The sequence below is a fragment of the Nycticebus coucang genome, chromosome 19 (assembly GCF_027406575.1).
Source record: "Nycticebus coucang isolate mNycCou1 chromosome 19, mNycCou1.pri, whole genome shotgun sequence".
NCBI lineage: Eukaryota > Metazoa > Chordata > Mammalia > Primates > Lorisidae > Nycticebus > Nycticebus coucang.
This window is the reverse complement of record NC_069798.1, coordinates 33,376,066-33,383,269: the sequence shown is the minus strand read 5'-3', so window position 1 is coordinate 33,383,269 and position 7,204 is coordinate 33,376,066.

The window sequence follows — 7,204 nt, the reverse complement described above, 5'->3', positions numbered from 1 at the left end:
AGAATGAAGTCAAGACCTACACAAACATATATATACACTTTTTTTTTTTTTTTTTTGCAGTTTTTGGCTAGGGCTGGGTTTGAACCGCCACCCTGTCATAAGGGGCTGGCGCCCTACTCCTTTGAGCCACAGGTGCCGCCCCACAAACATACTTTTTTTTCCATCTCGGCTAGAGTGCAGTGGTGTCACCTTAGGCATCTCACTGTAGAGTCAAACTTCTGGACTCAAGTGATTGATCATTCTCCCTCAGCCTCCCTAATACTGAGGACTATAGGTACAGGCTTCCATGTGAAGTTAATTTTTCTACTTTTAATACAGACAGCTCTTGTTGAAGCTGTTCTTAAACTCCTAACCTCAAGCAATAGTCTTGCCTCAGCCTCTCAGAGTGCTAGGATCCAGGCGTAAACCAAACATGACCTTTGATAAGGTTGGTAACTACAGGACCCAGGCAGAGTAAGCTGAGATAGCTGAATAGACATAAATAGGGAGCTAGAAGACACATATATATATATATATAGCAATAATGAAATATTTTATTTTATTTTATTTGCATTTTTATTTTTTATTGTTGGAGATTCATTAAGGGTACAATAAACCAAGTTACACTGATTGCATTTGTTGGGTAAAGTCCCTCTTGCAATCATGTCTTGCGCCCAAAAGGTGTGGCACAAACCAAGGCCCCAGCCCCCTCCCTCCTTCCCTCTTTCTGCTCTTCCTTTCCCCACCCCCCTCCTTCTTTCTCTCTCTGTTCTCTCCTTCCCCCACCTCCACCATGACCTTAATTGTCATTAATTGTCCTCATATCAAAATTGAGTACATAGGATTCATGCTTCTCCATTCTTGTGATGCTTTACTAAGAATAATGTCTTCCACTTCCATCCAGGTTAATACAAAGGATGTAAAGTCTCCATTTTTTTTTAATGGCTGAATAGTATTCCATGGTGTACTTATACCACAGCTTGTTACTCCATTCCTGGCTTGGTGGGCATTTAGACTGTTTCTACATTTTGGCAATTGTAAATTGAGCAATAAACAGTCTAGTGCAAGTGTCCTTATGATAAAAGGATTTTTTTTCCTTCTGGGTAGATGCTCAGTAATGGGATTGCTGGATCAAATGGGAGGTCTAGCTTGAGTGCTTTGAGGTTTCTCCATACTTCCAAAAAGGTTGTACTAGTTTGCAGTCCCACCAGCAGTGTAAAAGTGTTCCCTTCTCTCCACATCCACACCAGCATCTGCAGTTTTGAGATTTTTGTGATGTGGGCAATTCTCTCTGGGGTTAGATGGTATCTCAGGGTGGTTTTCATTTGCATTTCTCTAATAGATAGGGATGATGAACATTTTTTCATATGTTTGTTAGCCATTCGTCTGTCTTGCTAGAAGACATTTTTATCAGAAGAATTAGAAAAGGTAATATGACAGAATAGCAGCTCCATCTTGCCTACTGTATGACAAAGGGTTCCTCAGTTTGCAAAATGAAAACATGATGAAAGATATCGCAGAATTTCTCATTTTCACTTCTACATGTGAATTAACGTGTTTGCTCATTTATAACAGTTCCTAAAAATGCCTTTCCTTCTCTATTTCCTATAAAATTGCACTATGAACACTAGTCATGGCAATTAAAACAAACAAACAAACAAAAAAGCTAATGAATATGCCTCCAGCATTTTACAAGTCAGAAAACTTCAAAGTCATAATTAGGCATTTCCTATTTTTCCCTAAATACTTCCGTAATGTTCAATTAATATAGACAACTAAGAAATTAGATACCTAAGATAAGTGGGAAACTTGATGAAAGAGGAAAATAATTAAAGAAAAAATTAGAAGGTAAGTTACAAACACACTCACTCACTCACAACACTACTCACTATTTTCCTGTCATATTTCTATTCTCCCTGATTTCTCCCATTAGGATTTTGACCAAATTAAATTTTCCTGTAGTAATCATAAGAATGTTTGGGCTCTCTCTCACTCTCTCTCCCCTAACACAGAATATTCTAATTTTATTTCCTACCCACTAACCATGGACTACATGAAATTTCATCCCATTAATTTTTTTTTTTAATTGTTGGGGATTCATTGAGGGTACAATAAGCCATGTTACACTGACTGCATTTGTTAGGTAAAGTCCCTCTTGCAATTGTGTCTTTCCCCCAACATCCCATTAAATTTCATCTCTGGAAATTTCATCTATGGAACATCTTTATGTAAGAAGCTGATTCCAGGGGTGGACACAAGGTGGCTGACTGAAGCCAGCTTTCCACAGAGGCTCCCATCCAGATGGAGAGTTAAAGGACAGAAATTTAGCAAGTAACCTGGTGGATTAGAGCTGCACCAAGAGAGAAAGTTGAAGAATGCACATAAGCCCCGCTGAGGTGAGCTGCCACCTCAAGGATACAAAAAAAAGGTACAAAATCCATCACTAAGCAGATGGGAGTCCCCTCCCCCATAAGAATGGCTCGGAGTGCCCACAAACAAATGAGCAGAGTTCAAAAGTCCTCCCACTATAGTCCACAGGATAGACCCTCTGAAAACTGGACCTACCTCTCCTACTAGGGTGCTGTGGTGCTCTCCTGCCAGGCATAAAACTGTATAAAACTGTATATATTCTCTACCTGCAAATCTGAGCTCCCAACACTCCCCTCCACTCTCACTCTGAGGACTGGAGGCCTGTCCTCCAGGAGTCCATAATCTTGGGTGATTTCTTGAGGGGTGTAGACAGGGCCTGGACTATATCTGGTCAGTGCTGATTCTGTGGCACAGGAGTGAGGAAAAGATGGTTGGCTGAGAGGGAACCACGCCAGAATAGCGGTGCCCTGAGGTGCAGAGCAGCATCCATTTTTGGCAACAATAGGGCTCACCCCTGGGTATTCAGAAGTAACACCACCTGTCTTTCTGGGCAACCAGAGGAGGCTGCGCATCTTCTCAGGTGGCCACCACCATGGAACAGATCTGGGATAGAAACACAGTAAAGGGTTTGCCTGAGGCGGTACTGGCCTGGGTGGAGCGTGGGGACTAGAAAACGCACGCACAGAGCCGGGAGATTCCCAGGGCAAGGCTGAGCCAGAGGACCGCTTTACTGAGCCTAAGACACACCCAGCCCAGAGAACCATCAGCTTAAACAAAGGAGGAAAGACAGAGGCTAGAACTGACAGGTAACCATGCTGTGAATACAAACAACAGCTGAGACCGTACAGCAGCACAGACAAGGCCTGAGGCACAGGTTCTGGAAACTCAAAACAGCTTCTCTTCTGCAGGGGAATTTATCAGGGACAGAAACAAATTCCCGCAAAGTTGTTCTGTACTGTCAGTAACATCAATCTGGGGTGGGTCTGGAACTGAATGAACAGCTCCAGCCTCTCGAGGTTGTCAGGACTCACCTCTCCCTGCCAGATAGAGGCAAAGAACAGCAGTCTGGCTGACCAGACATAGACCTCCATGTGATTCAGTCAGGTGCAAACCCCTGGAGTATCTGCTCATTGGAGGCAACTGGGTCACAGCCCTGGGGGGTTATAAGTGACTGGGTGTGCCAGAGGTGCAAGGTGGGGAAGGAGGCACCAACTTTCCCAGACTAATCTATTTGCTGGGTGGGTCCTCCTGACTTCACGGAGCACCAGAGCAAGTCATATTTGAGTTGTAAGAGACCCCTGCGATATAGTTGCCAGAGACCTTTTAAATTCTCCCACCTCAGACAGGTGCTGACTGAGACAATTGGTTTGGACCTTTTAAACTGAGCCAATTACCCGAAGACTATCCAAGTGGTGCCCTGGGTGTGTGGTTGTAGGAAGGTTTGATTTTCCTTTTCCAATTGTTACCTGTGGGGGGCGTGGTGACTTAATTGCTGGCATTTCTCCACAGCTGAGACTTCAACCCAGAGTAACTGTTTCACGAGGATTGGACAGAGACCAGCTGAAAACAAGACAGAGCCACTTAGCCCCACCACACCAAAAAGGTCCTTAATTTCTCAGGCCGTAGTACTGTACGGTCCTCAACAAAGCTCCAGGGGTAAAGTCAAATGGTGTAAAGTAATCATAGGGAGGAATCAGCAGAAAAACTCTGTTATCATGAATAACCAGAATAGATAAACCCCCCAAGGAAAGATATGGCAGATGTGACAGAAGATCTCATTCATAAACAGCTGGCCAAGATATCAGAAATCGAATTCAGAATTTGGATTGAAAACCAGATTAATAGAATGGAGGAAAATTTGGAATTAGAAATTGGAGGATCAATTCAAAAGTTGGAATTAGAAATTTGAGGAAAAATTCAAAAGTTGTTTCAAGAATTCAATGAATTTAAAGACAAAACCACCAAAGATTTTTGACACATTGAAGCAAGAAATTGCAGCCTTCAAAGATCTGAAAAATACAGTAGAATTCCTCAGTAAAAGAAGCAAAAGAAAGGATTTCTGACATTGAAGACAAAGCTTTTGAATGCTCCCAAACTCTCAAAGAGGAAGAGAAATGGAGAGCAAAAACAGATCATTCTCTCAGAAAGCTCTGGGATAATTCAAAGAAGGCTAATATCTGCCTCATTGGAATCTCTGTGCCTTGCGAAGACAGTTCATGACAAAGCTTCATGAAGTGGCTTTGCAAGGCACAGAGGCTCTTCTCCATGAAATTATGAAAGAGAATTTTCCATACATGCCAAGAAATTTGGAAATTCAGGTAGCAGACAGTTTCAGAACCCCAGAATGACTCAACCCAAATAAGACATCCCCCAGGCAAATCATAATTAACTTCACTAAATTTAATATGAAGGAGAAAATTCTGAAAGCAGCCAGATGTAAGAAATCCATTACCTACAAAGGGAAGAATATTAGAATGACTTCAGATCTCTCTGCTGAAACTTTTCAAGCCAGAAGAGGGTGGTCACTGACTTTTAATCTCCTAAAACAAAATAACTTTCAACCCCAGATCCTGTATCCAGCTAAACTGAATTTCATTCATGATGGAGAAATTAAATACATTAATGACATTCATATGTTGAAGAAATTTGCCATAACCAAACAAGCTCTCCAGGATATTATCAGACCTACCCTCCATAATGACCAGCCCAATCAATCCTCTACCAGAAAAGTAAACTCATTCAGAAACTTTTGATCAAACTCCAATTTCCACATTGGCAAAAGAATTAAAAATGTCCACTGGGCTTTTGAAAAACTTGATATCCAAAATTTTACCAGACTTATCAATACTCACCATTAGTGTAAACAGCTTAAACTGTCCTCTAAAGAGGCACAGGTTGGCTGACTGGATACAAAAACTCAGGCCATATATTTTCTGCATACAAGAATCTCATCTGACCTAAAATGATAAATATGGACTCAGGGTGAAAGAATGGTCATCCGTATTTCAGGCAAATGGTAATCAGAAAAAAGCAGGTGTTGCAATTCTATTTGCAGACACAATAAGCTTTAAACCAACAAAAGTAAGGAAGGATAAGAATGATCACTGCATCTTTGTTAAGGGTAATACTCAATATGATGAGATTTCAATTATTAATATTTATGCACGCAACTGGAATGCACCTCAATTTATAACAGAAACTCTAACAAACATGAGCAACTTGATTTCCTCCAGCTCCATAATAGTCAGAGATTTCAACACTCCTTTAGCAGTATTGGATAGATCCACCAATAGGAAGCTGAGCAAAGAAATTTTCGTTTTAAACCTAACCATCCAACATTTGGATTTAGCAGACTTCTACAGAACATTTCATCCCCACAAAACTGAATACACATACTTCTCATCAGCCCACGGAACTTACTGCAAAATAGATCACATCTCAGGTCACAAGTCTAACCTCAGTAAATTTAAGGAATAGAAATTATTTCATGCATCTTCTTGGACCACCATGGAATAAAACTTGAGCTGAGTAACAACAGGAATCTGCATACTCATACAAAAACATGGAAGTTAAATAACCTTATGCTGAATGATAGCTGGGTCAGAGATGAGATTAAGAAAGAAATTGCCAATTTTTTGGAACAAAAAGACAAGACATGAACTATCAGAACCTCTGGGACACTGCAAAGACAGTTCTAAGAGGGAAATTTATAGCACTGCAAGCCTTCCTCAAGAGAACGGAAAGAGAGGAAGTGAACAACTTAATGGAACATCTCAAGCAATTGGAAAAGGAAGAACATTCCAACCCCAAACCCAGTAGAAGAAAAAAAACAACCAAAATTAGAGCAGAATTAAATGAAACCGAAAACAAAAGAATTATACAAAAGATGAATAAATCAAAAAGTTGATTTTTTTGAAAAGGCAAATAAAATAGATAAACCTTTGGCTAACTAACCAGGAAAAAAAAGAGTAAAATCTCTAATTTTATCAATCAGAAATGACAAAGATAAAATACCAACAGACTCTCCAGAAATTCAAAAAATCCTTAATGAATAATACAAGAAACATTATTCTCAGAAATATGAAAATCTGAAAAAAAAAAATGACCAATACTTGGAAGCACGTCACCTTTGAAGACTTAGCCAGCATCAAGTGGAAATGGTTAACAGGCCAATATCAAGTTCTGAAAAAGCATCAAACATACAAAATCTCCCTAAAAAGAAAAGCCCGGGACCAGATGGCTTCACATCAGAATTCTATCAAACCTTTAAAGAGGAACTAGTACCTATATTACTCAACCTGTTCCAAAATATAGAAAAAGAGGGAAAACTACCCAACATGTTCTGTGAAGCAAACATCACCCTGATCCCCAAAGCAGGAAGAGATCCAACAAGAAAAGAAAATTATAGACCAATAACACTAACGAAAATAGACGCAAAAATATTCAACAAGATTCTAACAAACGGAATCCAGCAACACATCAAACAAATTATACATCATGACCAAGTCAGTTTTATCCCAGGGTTTCAATTCTGGTTCAGTATATGTAAATCTATAAGTATAATTCAGCACAGAAACAAATTAAAAAACAAAGATTCTCTCAATTGATGCAGAAAAAGGTTTTGATATTATCCAGCATCCCTTCATGAACAGAACAATTAAGAAAATTGGTATACGGGCGGCACCTGTGGCTCAGTAAGGCGCTGGCCCCATGTACTGAGGGTGGCGGGTTCAAACCCGGCCCCAGCCAAACTGCAACCAAAAAATAGCCGGGCGTTGTGGCGGGCGCCTGTAGTCCCAGCTACTTGGGAGGCTGAGGCAAGAGAATGCTTAAGCCCAGGAGTTGGAGGTTGCTG